This window comes from Orcinus orca, chromosome 4, assembly GCF_937001465.1.
Source record: "Orcinus orca chromosome 4, mOrcOrc1.1, whole genome shotgun sequence".
NCBI classification, from domain to species: domain Eukaryota; kingdom Metazoa; phylum Chordata; class Mammalia; order Artiodactyla; family Delphinidae; genus Orcinus; species Orcinus orca.
In genome coordinates, this window is record NC_064562.1 from 79,932,038 (window position 1) to 79,947,155 (window position 15,118).

General features: G+C 39.6%; 1 protein-coding gene and 1 long non-coding RNA gene across 21 annotated transcripts in view; one reads left to right on the forward strand and one right to left on the reverse strand.

Annotated features, from left to right (window-relative positions):
• Nucleotides 1–181: 181 nt before the first annotated feature.
• On the reverse strand, nt 182–1,907 carry LOC117200811 (uncharacterized). Its single transcript, XR_007477037.1, has 2 exons — nt 1,095–1,907; nt 182–688 (listed from the first exon to the last, which is right to left on the reverse strand). It is a non-coding gene; the product is annotated as an uncharacterized LOC117200811 (long non-coding RNA).
• CLOCK (clock circadian regulator) overlaps nt 1,754–15,118 on the forward strand; it is a 137,145-nt gene continuing 123,780 nt past the window's right edge. For 9 of the 20 annotated variants that reach the window (XR_007477024.1, XR_007477025.1, XM_033425374.2 and 6 more), the window contains exons 1-2: nt 2,029–2,193; nt 3,169–3,251. The gene's annotated coding sequence lies outside the window, so the exon portion shown is untranslated. Of the gene's footprint in view, nt 1,894–2,026; nt 2,194–3,168; nt 3,252–15,118 lie in introns of those variants that run through there. The other 11 variants (XM_033425383.2, XM_033425382.2, XM_033425392.2 and 8 more) reach the window with 5 other exon arrangements.

A 15,118-nucleotide genomic window follows, 5' to 3' on the forward strand; every position in this document is an offset into this window, starting at 1 on the left:
TTCTAGATGATGCAGAATATGATATCACTTTCTCTAGAATAAACATCCACATCCTAGGAAAAGCATTCAAACCCTCTTGTCTAGTTGAAACCTTCCTTATCAGTATTATTAATCTTGCCTCATCTCTTGCTACCAGTATGTTAGGACTCATGATCGCAAGTGACAGAAAACTTCTCATTGGTTTAAGCAATAGATACATGAAAGAATTTATTGAGTAACTTAGCTGAAATTTCCAGAATTATCTAGTCCACAATGGATTCAGGGCATCACACATGTCTCCAGGCCAAATCTCCATTTCTGAATCTGCTTTCTTCCATGTTGCCTTTTTTCTCAGAATCTGTGAGTGGGAAGATGGCCTCAGGCTTCCATTTTTCCAGACTTAAATCCATTGGAAAAGAGAGATCACCCTTCTTAGTAAGTCTAACCTAAGGCAGAAGATTAACTCAAATATGTTTTCCTCTGGAGTCCTGCCTCAGCCATATGGTCTGAGAGTGAAGAAAGGATAGTTCTCCAAAGGAAATGATCAGAATAGGGAAAGACTGCTAAGCAGGAAAAAAAATGTCTACTAAAATCCTGTCATATGATGACTCCATCATGCTTTCCCACTGTTGACAGAAAAATCCTCAGGTGAATGATCAGGGATCTGAATAAGTTCCTCGATTCTGATGTTCCTTTTCTCTTGAGTACACTGCAAGAATTTGAAATGTTTACTGAGATGAATGTTACTTTGAAGGGAGGATTTTATAGTCACAACAGTTGTTTATTTTTTGAAACAAGAAAATGACTTATATTTCAAACCCCAAGGACATTCATTAAAATATGAAAACTATTAGGAATTAGGAAAGTAAAAGATCTCTTCCAATAATTTTCAACTACTGAAATGTGCTTTCCCTTGTGGACCAAGTGTGTCTTAACCATCGAGGGAAGTAATTTCCCCCTAAGATAAGGGGGAGATATTCACACGTTTTTCTAACATGGGAAGCAGTGCAAATTAGGGTCCTGGTTTATCCCCACTGCTTCATCTCCCATCTTCCTTTATACTGTCACCTGGCCTTTAGGATCAGGTAAAAAACTCCAAAGGAGCACATCCATACCTTCTTTGGCTTCCCTCCTCCAGCCAAGGATTCACGTCCGGTCTCCCCAGGCCCACCCTCCAATAAGAACGACTAAAGCAGTGCACCTGCAGGAGAGGGGAAGGGAAGAGTCTGGAGATCCAGTCACCTTCACAAATCCCCTCTTCCAGTCCAAGGAGACAAAACGCAAGTGATACCATTGGAAGGGGGAAAAAGTCTTTCACCCGCCAACACCCGAAAATTTTTTCCTGGCATTCGCAAAATGAGTTGCTTTTCAAGAGAGAGAGGGTCTGCTTTTTAGCCTCTGGATCCCGCATACAAGAAACTCTCCTTTCTCTCCTCCTCGCTCCTCGAATCCAGGGTGAACACCAAAGCCGCCCTGACCCAAAGTTAACACTCCCGGGTTCGGCCGCACCCTCAGCCGACCAGGCCCCGCCTCCCCTGCTTTCCAGTAACCGGTGCAGGGAAGGAGCGCCAGGGAGATCTCGGTTTTCCTGCACGGCCGGCGGCTGCCGCGGATCGCGCAAACGCGCGGCCCAAGGGAGCGGGAGTCTCCTCCGGCACCCGGGAACCCCTCCGCAGCTCAGGGCTGACTAACGAGGCAAGTCGCATGCGCACCGAGACGCGCCGGGGAAAGGGAGAGTGAGGGGAGGGGCGAACGCAGAGCACCAGCCGTCGGAGCCCGCGGGGGTCACTGATGACGCATGCGCCGAGAAGGAGTGCAATCACAGCCTCAGCTTGCCGCGACCGGCTTAAAAAAGGAAACACCCAAGACCCAGAGGGCGAAGGAAATCTGGCTGCCGACGCGTGCGCGCTCCCGGTGAGTGGCGCCCCACCGGGTGGGCCTGGGGCGTGACGTCCGCCGGTAGGGTTGCCTGGGCGGCGCATGCGTGCTACCGGTGCTGGTGGAGGAGGGGAAGGAAAGGGAGGGGGAGGAGGAGCGGGAGGCAGTCGCGGGGAATTGTTTGGGGGTGGGTGGGGGGCGCCGCTCAGCCCCAGGTACTGCCTGAGCTGGGAGCCACGGCGTCTTCCGGGCGCAGCCGGGTTAGCTGTTCCGAGTCACCGCTGCTAGGCTCCAGGGTGGGGGAGGGAAGAAGCCGGAGCCGCCGCAAGCCACACGGTGAGGGCGCGGGGAAGGGGAGGGAGCGGGGGGCGGTGTGTACGGGGCCGGGGGGCGGCGGCCAGGGGAGGGGCGGGCGGGTGCTGAAGCCCAAGTTTTGCCCGTCGCCCTAGTGTGTCTTTTCTCGGGAGTTGGGGCGGAGGCCCGCCCCGGTTGAGGGGCTCTCCGGAAAAGCTGGGGTTACCTGCGGGGCAGGGGCGGGATTGGGGTGCACGGCGGGGCCGGGTGGCTGGAGCGCGCTCTTGGGCTGGGGCCGATTCGAGCGGCAGAGCGGCCGGGAAAGCCGGAGACCGGGTGCGGAGAGGGCTTTCGCTGGGGACCCGTTAGGCCTTGTGACCCACTTTATTCCTGTCACAACTCGGGCACGTTTGGAGCGGAGCCCAATGGGGCGCCAGGACGGCCAGCTCCTCCGGGGAACCCCCGCCCTCCCGGCCCTCGGCCCTCGCGCCGCGGTCCGCCGTCCGTGTGGCGGCCACCGCCGCCCGTGGGCTGGTTCCGTTAGTGGTCGCGGTTCCGGGCCTCGGTCCCCGGGGAGCGCGCGGCTCCGCGCGTCCGACTCAAGCGACTGCGCGGGTTCGAGGGTGCCCCGCGCGGCGCCGCTCCTCCTTCCTTCCGTCCACCCGCTCCCGCCTGCTCCGTGTCACCGCGGCAGCTGGCTTTTCTAGCTGCCTTTCCGCCGGCGAAGCCGGAGTCTTTATAGCTAGTCCTGGAGCTCTGGCCCCAGGAGTGTAGTTTCCAACGCGTAGCGCCGCAGAGCTTATATTCCTGAGTGCGTTTTCGCCGGTGTAGAAGTCGTCCTGTTAGTAATATCAGAATCCTGAAAGGTAAAAGCCTCGTCCTCTGACCTGGCAAATGAAAGATCGAATCAGGTGGCGGTTTCTTGCTATCAGAATGCCACGCTCTACGACCTTAAGCCTTTCTAACCTTAAAAAAAAGAAAAAAAAAAAAGAAAAAAACCAATGTCTTCTTTTACAGTGAAGGAAAAGCCCAAGAAGTAAAGAAACTTTTACAGTAATTGTTGATTTGGCTATTATGCTGATCCCCCGAATCAAAAAAAGGTAATTTCACTTAAGTCTGCATTCTAATTTGTAGCTTCATTTTAAGTGATAAGAGGAGAAAATCATGCGACGTTTTCCCTCTACCCGGTTGAAAAATAAACGTTCTAAAAAGGATAAAATTTAGGTAATGAGGTGCTTTCTCTGTTTTATAATCTTTGGTGGGCGGGGGTGGGGGGGAAGAAACTAACTCAGGTGTTAAGTAGTTGACTGAACAGAATGTCATTAAAGGTTAGCCTGAAGAAGATAGGTGGAAGTTGTGGTAGAACTAGTCATGCTCAGCTGTGAAGAATGAGGAAGCTTTCTGTGTAATGACATGGAAAGATCTCCAAAATATGTTATAAAGCGAAAAAAAAGCAAGATGTAGGACAGTGTGAATAATGTGCTACTTTGTGTATTAAGGGGGCACCCGTGGAATAAGAATACAGATTTGTGTTTGTTTTTCTACGTACAAAGAAATCTGGAGGGATAGTGGAAAACTGACAGTGATGGGGCAGAGGGAGAAGTAGCATGATGAGGGGATAGTGGGAAGTGACATGCACACTGTATGTCCTTATATTTTAAAATATTTGTGACTATATTATAGGTTTAAGGTTAAACAAAGTTCTCCTCTCCAAAATAATTTGCTGTGTGTTTTTTTCTGTTGCTTGTCTTTCCTTCTTAATTTATGGTAATTTTGGCTATCTTCAATATGATTTCTTTTAATTTTTTTTAGGAAAATGAACTAAAATTGAAAGAAGCTGGGGTCACCAGTTTAACTCTTAAAGATGTTTAGTCTTATTTTGCTTTGCTAAAATATATGACGTTATTTACATTTGGCATTATGGCTGGATTATGCTGTTTTCAGAGCATAGTTTGTGCTCCCTTCCTTTCTTCCCCAGGAATCTTAGTTGTATAAAATTTTACTTTTACTTATTTTAACTCCAAAGTTGTCATGACAAATAGTTGGAGAATATGAATACTCCATTAAAATGATAAAAGAATTGATTGTCCAGGTAGTTTGCTTTTCAGATTGGGAAATGGTTTTCTCAAGGCAATCAGACATGAACCTCAGTGACATGTAAATTTATATTTGTATACATGTATATAGTACTACTTATGGAAAATTAAACCGATAAGTCAATGATCTGTTGGTGCAAAACACTAAAAACTTCTTACAACTTATGGATTGTTATAAGCAGTATGTAATTTTGGGGGGTGGGTACTCAAAATTCCTCTGGTGGCTAATGTTGTATAATCAAAAGTAGTGAATGTTGAGTGACAGTTGCTATGGGCATTTTTGTTATGTTACCAGCATTCCTTTTTATTTTGTAGGATAGAATAATTGTGTTATTTCTGTTTGATCTGTAGGTCTCCAGTAGCCAAACTTCTGCAAATGGCATTTATTTTTCGTTTGAATTCCATGTGGGTCTATTCAGTCTTTTTGAAAAAACAGAATCGTATTTCAAAATTTTACTTAAAATTTTGTTTTTAACATTATAGAAGTAAATCAATGTTCATGAAGAATTAAAACAATACAACGTATATATAATAAGAGAAAACGCCCTTGTACACTTCCACTTTGTCACATCTCTCCCTAGAGATAACTGCTGCTAACACTGTTATATAACTTTCCAGTTTTTTTTCTGTGCATTTACAAACATAGACTTTTCAGTCTTGAAAATAGAATTATATTGATTGATCGTCTACTTTGCCAGTTTGCCTCTACTGTGGGCTGTTACTAACCCACAGGACAGGGAAATGACCTGGAGTATGTGAGAAAGTTTAACGTGTAGTATACACTGTAGGACATTCTCATTTTTTCACTTGTGAGGGGCTGGTTGGTTTGGGGTACATTTACAGAGTTTGTAGTGAGGTCTTAACTGGTGTGAGCTTTATGTGATGTAGATTGAATTCACCTGTAAGACATGGATTCCATGGCTTTTATAGGACTCTTTAGGGTCCACATTCTAACATTTTCTTTGGGTTTTGACCTGGTCAGTAGCTCACAGGTTAAACTTTGATTTTATTCTCCTGTACTTGCAGACCACTAGAAAGCCCCTTAGATTACATCAGCCTCTCCTGGTCCTCTGAAGTGAACCTAGGCAGGCTTTGTCCTTAACTAAGAGACATTGATTGACTTGGATGGAATCCAGCCTTGGATGGAATCCAGCCTTTGAAGCGGAAAGGGGAGAAGAGGCATTTTGGTCCGGTTTGTGCTTTACTGACAGCACACAAGTTGCATGCATACTTCCACTCAGAGAGAACATTGCCCTTCTAATAGTTCCAGAGGTGGTGGGTTTTTTTGTATTGTTTTTGTTTTTTTAAACCAAGCTGCGAATAGTTACCAAGATTTAATTCTTTTTAGGTGATAGAAGGTTGAGTATTAGTCAAGACACTTTACTAAGCTATGTGACATACATAGAAAGATAAAGTATAATTGACCCTGCCCTCAGAGGGTTTGAAATCTGGTATGGTTAAAAGAGCATGTATGTAATGATTATAACACAAGATGGGAAATGATAGATTCCAGAAGAAAAACATACATGAGGTTTGTAAGGGTAAGACTATTTCTAGCTTTTTATTTTTGTGGGCATGGAGTTTGGAGGGAGAGTAGATATCTCAACGTTTTAAATAGTTAAGAAAGGATAGAACAAACTTATAAAGCTCAAATCTTAGCTCTTAAGGGGTAAGGAAGTAAGGAGTTAAATTGCATCCTCATAGCAGGCACTTATGAACACTAATTGATAGTTTATTTTTGTTTGCTTGCTTTTTACTCTCTCCCACTGGAAAGAACCATTTGATGTTTTATTTGATCATTATAATACAGCCTCTCTTAGATTTCAGGATTTTAGAATAGGAGATTTAATTCTGCCAGTTAACTATTGTCTACCATCTAATATGTCAGGCAGTGTTAATATTAAAAGTAAATTGTTGGGGCTTCCCTGGTGGCGCAGTGGTTGAGAGTCTGCCTGCCGATGCAGGGGACGCGGGTTCGTGCCCCAGTCCGGGAAGATCCCACATGCCGCGGAGCGGCTGGGCCCGTGAGCCATGGCCGCTGAGCCCGCGAGTCCGGAGCCTGTGCTCCTGGACGGGAGAGGCCACAACAGTGAGAGGCCCACGTACCGCCAAAAAAAAAAAAAAAAAAAAAAAAGTAAGTTGTTTTTCCTTCAAAGCACATATTTAATGTCCCCCCTCCCCCACATTTTTACTTCTGGTGCTATGTCAAATAAAATATTTATTTGCTGTACGTATTTTAAACTCTGAAAGCAAACAACAATATGGTGAAAACTCAGAGTTCCGCAGCAAAACTACCTTTTATTGTTTGTGTCTCTTTCCAGTTCTTCTCAGATGCATAAAGTAAAAAAATAATTTTAAAGTGTAGTTTCTTGTAAGCACTGTACCAGTGGACATTGTATTTTCTCCTTTTCTGAGTCTAAAATTCTAGATGGATTGTATGAATTACAGAATACATTTTAAGTGTCAGAGCAATTTAATTCTTGCTAATTGACTGTGATTTTTATAATGGCATTTATATTTATAGGTTGCTTTACAACCATTTGTTACTTATTTTTATAGCTCTGTTAGGTATAACTCCTGTGAATTAGGTGGGTAAGAGATTGCTGTTTTTCTCCATGCATTTGATTATGCAAATGTTAAATTACCTAAACTCCTCGTAAGTATAGTGTCAACTTTGAGTTATTAGTTATTTTAGGTGTGTATTTCATAAAGATGTAAGTCTACTTATTATTTTAAGTCTTAGAAGTCTACAGAAAAATCACTTGTAAAAAATAAATATTTATGTATTATTTTTGACTTTCATAGGATACTGTTTAGAATGTGATTTACCTTTTATTTTTCAGAAATATTTTCTCATTTTTATATTAATAAGATCCAAGAATAAGACAAAAATTCCCATCTCTTTCAAAGAGGGCACATTTAATCAGATATGTACATTTTTAATTCCCATCCAAAATAGTAGAAAATGAAAATACAGATTGATTCATGTTCAAAATTTTGTGTTTAAAAAATAAAACACAAATGGGTGTTGCCACAATGAGGGTTAAACCAACGACTTGCTAAGAATTTATCATTTGCATTAAAATATGGTTGTAACATAAATAGCTTATTTCTTTCTTAATCTTTCCCCCCAGTTATAAAAATAGTGTATCCCTAATGTAGAAAACTTGGGAAACATGCAGAGTATGAATTAAATTTTGAAAATACCACTGGAGTTCTCACCACCACGAGACGCCATTGTTAACCTTCTGAAATATCTTCTCCCTGTGTTTTGCTTAGCCACATCACATGTCTATAAGTGTACATATACTTATAGACATCACATGTACACTTATAGACGTGATGTTTACAAAATGGTCTCGTAACGCGTCCACTATTGTGCAAACTATTCTATTCACTTAACAATGAACCTTGAACATTTTTATATCAGTATTTTTCTACAACATTATTATTTTTAATAGCTATGTGATATCCTCATTTATGTTTGTGTAATAATTTACTTACTGGTCTATTTCTGTTGGATGCAAGTTTTCAGTTTTTAAAATTATAAACAATGGGACTCCCCTAGCAGTCCAGCGGGTAAGACTCTGTGCTTCCACTGCAGGGGGCGTGGGTTTGATCCCTCACTGGGGAACTAAGATCCCGCATGCTCCATGGAGCAGCGAAATAATTAATAAATAAATAAATAATAAATAAATACTTTAAAAAATTATTTAAAAAATGGTCACTTTTAGAACTGACAGCATTAGTCATCTGGTAGAGTTGATACTTAAAAAAATTTCAATAGGATAGTCTTCAGAAGAATTAGAATTCAAGTAGAATTTTACTGAATTTGTATTAATGTCGAGATTAAACAGAAATTTTGTGCTTTTTGTTGAAAAAATATGCCAGAAGCATATGCTGAATTATCTAATATTGATTCATAATAATGACTTAAAGATTTTTATAATGGTATATTTTCTTTCTAAGGTAGGTTTAACTTTGAATTGTATTAAAGTAACTTGGCATTTCATGAGCAAACATGATTTGGACAGCAGTGCTCTTGAATAAGCCTTCAAGTAAGGTAGGAATCTATGAAGCAGTTTTTACATACTCAATTAAAATTTAAGCTGTAACATTTTTTACAACAGAACAGAGAGTTTGTTTGATTGCTCAAAAAAACTTCCTTAAAAGGAAAGTCTGAATACCAAGAAAGAATACTTTCACCCAAAGAATTGACATTACCTGTGTATAGGATTTCTGTGAAATTTTATTCAGCCCTTAGGTATCTATATCCTGTAGTTTAAATCAGGGAGAAAAACTGTTAGGTTAAACTATTTTCAGGGGAAAATAGATATGATCTTAAAGTTTAATGCAGTAGTTTTAAGGTGTCTTCTGTTGCCTGTTTTTGGAAGTTACATATTTTATCAGGTTCCTATGACTATTACTTTTTAAAAATTTTTATTTGAGTATAGTTGATTTATAATGTGCTAGTTTCTGCTATGCAGCAAAGTGAGTCAGTTATACACACACATATATACACTCTTTTTTAGATTCTTTTCCCTTGTAAGTCATTGCAGAGTATTGAGTAGAGTTACAGTAGGTCCTTATTAGTCATCTATTTTATATATAATAGTGTGTATATGTCAATCCCACTCTCCCAGTTTATCCCTCTTCCTACCCCCCCCCCCCCCCCCCGGTAACCAAAAGTTTGTTTTCTACATCTATAACTCTTGTTTTTGTTTTTGTTTTTGTTTTTTTTGCGGTACGCGGGCCTCTCACTGTTGTGGCCTCTCCCGTTGCGGAGCACAGGCTCCGGACGCGCAGGTTCAGCGGCCATGGCTCACGGGCCCAGCCGCTCCATGGCATGTGGGATCCTTCCGGACCGGGGCATGAACCCATGTCCCCTGCATCGGCAGGCAGACTCTCAACCACTGCGCCACCAGGGAAGCCCAACATCTATAACTCTTACTTCTGTTTTGTAGATCAGTTCATTTGTACCATTTTTTAGATTCCACATATAAGGGATATCATATGATTTTTGTCTTTCTTTGACTTACTTCACTCAGTATGACAATCTCTAGGTCCATCCATGTTGCTGTAAATGGCATCATTTCGTTCTTTTTTATGGCTGATATTCCATTATGTATATATACCACATCTTCTTTATCCACTCATCTGTTGATGGACATTTAGGTTGCTTACATGTCCTGGCTATTGTAAATAGTGCTTCAGTGAACATTGGGGTGCATGTATCTTTTAAAATTATGATTTTCTCTGGATATATGCCCAGGAGTGGGATTGCAGTATCATATGGTAGCTTTATTTTTAGTTTTTTTAAGGAACCTGCATACTGTTCTCTATAGTGGCTGGACCAATTTACATGCTCACCAACAGTGTAGGAGGGTTCCCTTTTCTCCACACCCTCTCCAGCATTTACTGTTTGTAGATTTATTTTTATTTTTTATTTTTTTCCCTTTGCAGTACGCGGGCCTCTCACTGTTGTGGCCTCTCCTGTTGCGGAGCACAGGCTCCGGACGTGCAGGCTCAGCGGTCATGGCTCACGGGCCCAGCCGCTGGGTGGCATGTGGGATCTTCCCGGACCGGGACACGAACCTGCGTCCCCTGCACCGGCAGGCGGACTCCCAACCACTGCGCCACCAGGGAAGCCCTGTTTGTAGATTTTTTGATGATGACCATTCTGACTGGTGTGAGGTGATACCTCATTGTAGTTTTGATTTGCACTTCTCTAATAATTAGTGATGTTGAGCATCCTTTCATGTGCCTCTTGGCCATCTGTGTGTCTTCTTTGGAAAAACGTCTGTTTAGGTCTTCTGCCCATTTTTTGATTGGGTTGTTTGTTTTTTTGAGCTGTATGAGCTGTTTGTATATTTTGGAGATTAATGTCTTGTTGCTGCAGGAGGGTTGTCTTTTCATTTTGTTTATGGTTTCCTTTGCTGTGCAAAAGCTTTTAAGTTTAATTAGGTCCCATTTGTTTATTTATTTATTTTTTTTCTTTCATTACTCTAGGAGGTGGATTGGAAAAGATCTTGCTGCAATTTATGTCAGAGAGTGTTCTGCCTATCTCTGTGACATAAATCACAGCAAGATCCTTTTTTGAAAAGGATCTTTTCACCTCCTAGAGAAAGGGAAATAAAAACAAAAATAAACCTCCTAGAGAAAGGGAAATAAAAACAAAAATAAACAAATGGGACCTAATGAAACTTAAAAGCTTTTGCATAGCAAAGGAAATCCTAAACGAGACGAGAAGACAACCCTCACAATGGGAGAAAATATTTGCAAACGAAGCAACTGACAAAGGATTAATCTCCAAACTATGCAAGCAGCTCATGCAGCTCAATGTCAAAAAAACAACCCAATCCAAAAATGAGCAGAAGACCTAAATAGACATTTCTCCAAAGAATATATACAGATTGCCAACAAACACATGAAAGGATGTTCAACATCGCTAATCATTAGAGAAATGCAAATCAAAACTACAATGTGGTATCACCTCACACCAGTCAGAATGGCCATCATCAAAAAATCTAGGGCTTCCCTGGTGGTGCAGTGGTTGAGAATCTGCCTGCCAGTGCAGGGGACACGGATTTGTGCCCCGGTCCGGGAAGATCCCACATGCCGCGGAGCAGCTGGGCCCGTGAGCCATGGCTGCTGAGCTTGTGCATCTGAAGCCTTTGCTCTGCAACCGGACAGGCCACAACAGTGAGAGGCCCGCGTACCGCAAAAAAAGAAAAAAAAAAATCTACAAACAATAATGCTGGAGAGGGTGTGGAGAAAAGGGAACCCTCTTGCACTGTTGGTGGGAATGTAAATTGGTATAGCCACTATGGACAACAGTATGGAGGTTCCTTAAAAAACTAAAATAGAACTACCATATGACCCAGCAATCCCACTACTGGGCACATACCCTGAGAAAACCATAATTCAAAAAGCGTCGTGTACCACAATGTTCATTGCAGCACTGTTTACAATAGCCAGGACATGGAAGCAACCTAAGGGTCCATCGAGAGATGAATGGATAAAGAAGATGTGGCACATATATACAATGCAGTATTACTCAGCCATAAAAAGAAATGAAATTGAGTTATTTGTAGTGAGGTGGATGGACCTAGAGTCTGTTATACAAAGTGAATCAAGTCATAAAGAGAAAAGCAAATACCGTATGCTAACACATATATATGGAATCTAAAAAAAAAAAAAAGGTTCTGAAGAACCTAGGGGCAGGACAAGAATAAAGACGCAGACGTAGAGAATGGACTTGAGGACACGGGGAGGGAGAAGGGTAAGCTGAGACAAAGTGAGAGAGTGGCATGGACATATATACACTACCAAATTTTAAATAGATAGCTAGTGGGAAGCAGCCGCATAGCACAGGGAGATCAGCTCGGTGCTTTGTGACCATCTAGAGGGGTGGGATAGGGAGGGTGGGAGGGAGATGCAAGAGGGAGGGGATATGGGGATATATGTATACATATAGCTGATTCACTTTGTGATACAGCAGAAACTAACACACCATTGTAAAGCAATTATACTCCAATTAAGATGTTAAAAAAAAAAGTGTTCTGCCTATGTTTTCCTCTAAGAGTCTTATGGTATCCGGTCTTCCATTTAGGTCTTTAATCCATTTTGAGTTTATTTTTGTGTATGGTGTTAGGGTATGACTATTACTTTTGATAGTGACTGCTTTTTTCTTTTTTCTTTTTTGTCATGAAAATAGGAAATTTGGGGGTGTTTATTTTTTCATTTATTTATTCTCAGTGACATGATCAGATTACTAAAATATCTGGTTTTATTCTAAATAAAGCTTATTATTTATTACCTGAAATTTAGTAACAAAGACAGCAAACTACTTTAAAGGTCTTAATTAGTTACATTTATAGCATGGTATAGGGATGAAGAGTGCACAGCTCTATAGCTAGCCTGCTTGGCATTTACATCCTGGTTTTATTGCTAGTGATTGGACAAATGTTACCTCAATTTCTCATCTGTAAAATGAAGATAATACTAGTTCATAATATTATGTGAGAATTAAACAACATGTGCAAAGTAATTAGAGTAATGAGTATTTATCACAGAGTTAATTGTTCAGTAAGTGTTAGCTATTACTATTTCTGTTGTTTTGTTACTTTCATAGTGTGTACCAAACGTGGCTCTTATCATTTTTTGGAGGGGAGTTCCAGTTTCAATAAGTTGCTTAGAGTTTTGTATCTACATATAGAGTTTGGGAGTACTTGACCTTTTTATGTGACTCAGAACAATGAAAAAGTTATTAGAAGATGTTGCCAGGGTGCGTGGTATTGCATATTTCTTTGAGATACTTTTGCCAAATCAAGCTATGGAAAAGCGGTGACTTTTTTTCTATGTCGAAACTTAAATTTTAGTTGAAACAATATTAGAAGTTATTTAGGAAAAAACCCACAAATTCAAATGAAATATGTTAGAACTTAAATTTTATTTTACAACTTTAACTTACGTAGTTCTATAGAAATTTCACAAAATTTTATTAGAAGCAAGAAGAGAAATGAGAGAAACATTAGTTAATGGAAAATGCTATTTCCAACTCTTACATGGTAATTTTTGTCTCCATCAGAAATGATGATATAATATCTGTACTTATAAAGGTGTCTGTTTTACCAGTAGTTTATTGTATGAAACAGGCTTACATTGTTTAGCTTCTTTTTAGACTTGATCACATTCTTATATTTTTCTTTAAGTCTCTTACTTTTGTTGGGGCTGATCATTATTAAAACTTAAGACTTTTTTCTTTTGAAAATAGTTTTGTGGTTTTTATAAAAATGAGTCTTGTTCCTTGGGAAAGAGTTAAAGTACCAAAAACTACGAAGAAAATCTATGATGAAAAAAATCACCCAAAATCTCAGGGATAAAGCTCTGTTAATATTTTTTTCAGCATTTTCTAAGGCAGTTGGGATGGGTGTGGGTGTGCATGTGTATGTATGTACATGTACATGTTATAATTTTATAGCGAGTGGAATATATGCAGTTTTATAAACTGCTTTTTTCCTCTCATCATGCTTTCTGTATATCTTTACTTGTAAAGTAATGTTTTCATTATTTTTATCTAGTCTTAGTCTTTTACTTTGTTTTCAGTTGACCCTTGAGCATTGTGGCAGTTAGGGGCAGTAACCTTCTTTGTGGTTGAAAAGGTCGAAAATCCACGTATAACTTATAGTGGGTCCCTCCATGGTTCATCATATATGCAGTTCCTCAGTATTCAGGGTTCCACATCCTTTAATTCAACCAACCACGGATCGTTTATTACTGAAGTATTGGGTTGGCCAAAAAGTTCGCTTGATTTTAAGTAAAAATAGAAGATGTATTTCATTTTCACCAAGAAATTTATTGAACAACGTAATCATTAACCGAACGAACTTTTTGGGGAACCCAGTATTTACTATTGGAAAAAAATCTGTGTACAGGTGGACCTGTGGAATTCAAACCTGTGTTGTTCAAGGGTCAACTGAAATTCATTTACATTTTTGCTGATAATAGCCAAGTTTGTAACCACCATCAACTTTGACTTTTCTTTGAGTCATCTGTTTTGCATTCCTTTTTATCCCTCCTATTTTGCTTTTTTTGGTGTTAATCTAATTTTTTTTCCTGTTTTTCCTCCTATTAATTTGTTAGTTATATATTCTTTCATTATACCTTTAGTGGTTATTCTAGAGGTTAAAACAAGCATATTTACAATACAAATTACATATAATACAGATAATACAAATTATTACTTTTACCATTCCACAATAATGACAGCTTCTTACACATTAACTCATACTCCAACCTTTTTGCATTGTTATTGTTCTGTATTTTATTTATACATATTTTAAACTCCACAAGATAGTATGGTTTTGGACAGTCAATTTTTGTTCATGTTTACCCTTTCCAGGGTTCTTCCTTCCCTCATTTCTGTTTCTGTCTGGGATCATTTTCCTTCTGTCTGAATAGCTTCCTTTAGTAGTATGTATTTTAATACCAGCCTACCTACTGACAGTGAATTTTTCCATTTTTGTTTATCTGAAAACATCTTAATTTCACCTTTTTTTGAGTTATATTTTCACTGGGTATAGAATTCTATGTCAGTAGTTATTTCATTGTCTTATGGCTTTCTGTTAAAGTCTTATTGAAGGTAATGTGTCAGCTTATAGTCTTGCTAATAATTCTTTTATTTTTTTCAAAAGACTTCTCAAAATGCCTTCTTTGCTGTCATAGGTTTTTAGCAGTTTGACTATGATGTGTTGAGGTGTGTTTTTCTTTGTATTTGCTTTATGTTCATAGAGCTTTTTTGAATCTGTAGCTTGGTGCCTTTAGTTTGGAAAATTCTCTGTCATTACGTCTTCAATTATTGCTTCTGCCCCCTCCTCCTTTATGGATTTTAATTTAAACATTTATTACACCCTGTCATCATGTTTCACATGTCTCTTAAAAATTTTTTTCTCTCTATATTTCAGTTTGGGTATCTTATAATGACCTATCTTATAGTATACCAACAACTATCTTACTTTTTCTCCAAGCCAATCTATTGTGTTCTTAATTTTACATTGAAACTTTGAGTTCTAAAACATCCATTTGATCCTATTTTATACATTTTTAATAGACTTCAAGTCTCTTGAACATACTGATTAAATGCTTGTCTATTAATTTCAGTAACTGCATCAACCATTGGTCTACGTATATTGTTTTTCTGTTGTTTTTCATGTGTTTGTGTGGTTCTGTCACTTCATATGTTGCTAGGTTTTTCAAAGAACTTGTCCATTTCATCTAAGTTGTTGAATTAGTAAAGTTGTTTATAATATTCTCTTATTATCCTTTAAATAGCTATAGAATATATCATGAGTCTAATATCTGTATAATCT